Below are 4003 nucleotides of genomic sequence, written 5' to 3'. Positions count from 1 at the left end.
TCTAAATTATATCATTATAATTGATTCATAACCCACATAGAAAATTCTCAATTTATAGTCTATGTTCTATTTTTTCGAAACTTAGAGAAACATATTTAATACGAGTTAAATGATTCTCACTATAGAAGTTTAGTTATTAATCTAACCATTAATATTAACATATTAGATATCTTGAGTCTATTTTCCAAATTTTGGCTCAATGTAACGGTGAACAAATTTAATAATAATACTTTACTACTCAACGTTCTATCTATAATATATGAAAAAAAGAGTTTAATTCATATCTAATAAATCATACCTCAGAGATTGAATCACTAATCCAATCGTTGAAATTGACGAGTTAGATGTCTTGGGTTAGCAGACCAAATTTCAGCCCAATTCAACAGTTTACAAACTTACACACAACTCTTTACTGATACATACATATGATCATAAATATTTTAATTGTTTATATATATTTAACCACTATTAAAGCGATGTCAATAAATATTTACTCATAGATTTACTTAAGTTTTAGAGATTAAAAATTAGGATGTTACAATTTTTCCCTCCAAAAAGAAATTTTGTCCCTAAAATTTAGTTTCCAAATAAGCTTATCATACCATGCTCAATCTCTCTCTGTTTTTCCCCCTTAGCTTTATCATATACAATCTCGTTCAATTTTTCACATTTGACATGATCATATATATTTGTTATATACATATATATTCCACATAACTTTGGAATCACAATTTCAATGCGCTATTCTCAACTAATCTACCAAAAATTTCAACCAAATTACTTTACCTTCTTCAATTTATTTTTTGTTAATTTCATGCAAAAAGAAAAGTTTCACATCCACACACAGAAAGACAAAAGTCATAAACATTTAGGTGTAAATATCCCTTCCTAAATAATAATGTCTCTCTCTCTCTCTCTCTCTCTCTCTCTCTCTCTCTCTCTCGTTTTTCTGTGTCCCCTGCACTTAACATAATAGTTTATAACAACCAAGATTATTACCATTACATATTGTAACTTAGCCTTACACATACTCATTATCGGTGAGGAACAAGGAAGAAAGCATTTATCCAAACACTAAAATTCTTCCTTCATAACTTTTTCTAGCTCAAGAGTTAATCTATAAACTCATATCAATATTTTATGGAAGCTACCACCCACAATCAATCATAGTTGTTCATTATGGTCTTGAATAATTCTTATCTTTTAATCCAAGTATTTCAATTTAATACTCTATATTACTATTCCAAAAAATTATAAGAAGCTGGTAGTTATTACTATAAAATTTTCTTCCAATTTAACTTTTGCTAAGATTATTAAAGGAATAAAAACAACTACCAATTCATTTGTTAAAATATTTTATGAAAGTCAAAATCAATAACTAACTCCCAATCAAGTAACAGGATATTTTTCTTAGAAAAAAGAGTAGCTTATCATTTAGGAACACGAAGTGAATAGAAAATTAGTTTTTATAAAGAGAACCCATAAACCATATTATTTTTATATTTGTTTTTTTCCTCTTCTCCATTTTAAATAAAAAAAGATATATACTATAATTAACTCGTACTCATTATAGTTCTCTATTTTTTTTTATTTTAGTTTTTTGTATACCTTTGTTATCAAGTACCTAAAAATGATTCCTTATAACTTTCACAATTAAAGATTGTTTGAAGGACAGCGATCATACATTGAAAAATAATTAAATAATTTTATATCTAAGAATACATTTCCTTTCAATCCTACAGAAAATTTCTAGGTTACCATTTTTTTAAGGCATCCTAAAGGATTGAAAATCCTTATTTGATTCCAATATTGAGTAAATTCTCGTAATACTTTAAACATATAAGATGTGTGTAAAATTACTACTAAGTTTATAAAATACAGACACACATTTTCAAGAAATATAACTTAACATTATCTTATGAGCTGTCAACATATGTTATTTTATTTTATTTTCTTGGGTCTCTAACTTCTAACATGATATTTATCATTAAAAGAATAAATTCATTCATACCTGTGTATTTCACTCATCACCTAATATCAAAATTGTTTAAAAAAATATAGCTATGACGTGGGACTATAAAATTATAGACAGTATGCCTTGAATTATTGATTTTACATATCTATTGTCATGTTAATTGATGAAAACAATACACTTAAGCCTAATATTGGCAAAACCTCAAATTAACATGCTTTCAAACATACATGCATACAAAGGAAATAGAATATGCTCATAATGTACACATTTTTTTAATGCAAATTATGAAATCTTTTTTTTAAATTATTATTATAAAGTCATCTTTCAAAACAAGAGTGGAAATAAAAGTAATTTATCATGAAAATTCACAAATCTTATAAGTCAGTGCATGTCGTTTTTTTTTTTTTTAAGTTCATAAAAGGTGTAGTAACTTTATTCAATTTATTGTGACCTATCACTACCAATCATAACACCTTTTTTTTGTTATACAAAGGAAAGCAATAAGCTTTTGAGAAAACCAAAGAAGAAAACATCTAACAAGTAGCTTGATGATCCTCCAAAATCATGCTTAGGCAACTTTCAGGTATAGTTGATATCCAAATTAACACTAATAGTAATACTTTTATATCTAAATACTACTCAAAATGGTCACTCAAGTTTCTCATTACTTGTAAATTTTTTATGCAAATTTTTATTTTTATTGTGGCCTAAAACAACTCATAAAGATTTTTTTAAAATTCCGCATCATCACAAAAAAAAAATGCACATGACAGGTATTTTCATGCCTGAAGCCATCAAATTGTTAGTCCTTAAATTTTTTTTTTTTACACCTGTACATTTACTTTGTCATCATTGAACTCCTAAATTTTTTTCTCCTTAAAAGTAAGAAAATATTAGACAATGTATTTTAACAGTTTTTTTATAATAAATAGTTTTCCAAGAAGTAATAAGGAGAACCTACAATGAGGAATATATTTACTACTTGTCTTATGAATAATCTAATTTAGATGATAATGTTTACCATAAACAATTGTTTACACTCTTGTTAATACTTGATTTACTTATATCAATAGTCCTACCCTTATAATGAAGGCACACTCTCCAAGCAACCTTGTCGTTAAAATTACCATGAAGCTTAACTATCACATTTAATATAAAAGATACTCATGCTTTATTATGTCTTTGACCTGTCATTCCATTATTTTTTTTATCCCTAAAATTTAAGTTTTTCAAATAAGTTTAACATTATTTCTCTTATTTGCCCCAAACTTGAACTATTTTGTAGCCCCTAAACATTTAATAATGAAAACAACCACCCATGCCTTGTAGTGGCTAGCTTGTACGTAATACCACTTCATAATAGTCTAGCCATCCTCCCCATGTAAGGAGGAAAACAAACAAAGATGAAACAGATCAGAAAAGAAACAAGACACAGTAATAGGAAAATAAAAGGAGTTAGCGGGGAAGTTATGTTTGTTCACATTTATTTGCCACCTTCCTAAATGAATAGAATACAGCAATCAATAACAACATAGGTCGCAGAGCTATACCTGGCTCTGATGTCAAAATGTAACACCCTATCTAGAAACTTGCCATACTTAATACAATATAGGAATGTCAACACAATTGCCATGGTAATTAAAGAAAACGAGTTACAAACTTTATTTCAAAATTTTCTTACTTAGTATCACATAACCATGATATAAAAAAAATAAGACAAACAGTTAGTAATACAACATATTATGGTTATAAAAGGATTAAGCTTACCCATTATGCATAACCATGTTAGGAAAGGATTATACCCCTAACGTGGTTATAAAAAGCCTTTCATATACCTGATTGACACAGTTTGTCACAAATAATTTAACAAAATTAAGTTTAATTCATTTCAAAGACGTCCTCATAAATGTATAATCATAAATGTTTCAACATTGAGAATATAAAAAGATATGTATAATGATATTGGAGGTGGCAAATAACTAATGACTAAACATAACCAGAGTTCGGGGTGCAATCACCAATGAAGGT

The sequence above is a fragment of the Neltuma alba genome, unplaced genomic scaffold, assembly GCF_004799145.2.
Source record: "Neltuma alba isolate B1F8T4 unplaced genomic scaffold, ASM479914v2 tig00010867_pilon, whole genome shotgun sequence".
Taxonomy (NCBI): domain Eukaryota; kingdom Viridiplantae; phylum Streptophyta; class Magnoliopsida; order Fabales; family Fabaceae; genus Neltuma; species Neltuma alba.
The sequence above is the reverse complement of the archived record's forward strand: the minus strand, read 5'-3'. Positions refer to the sequence as shown.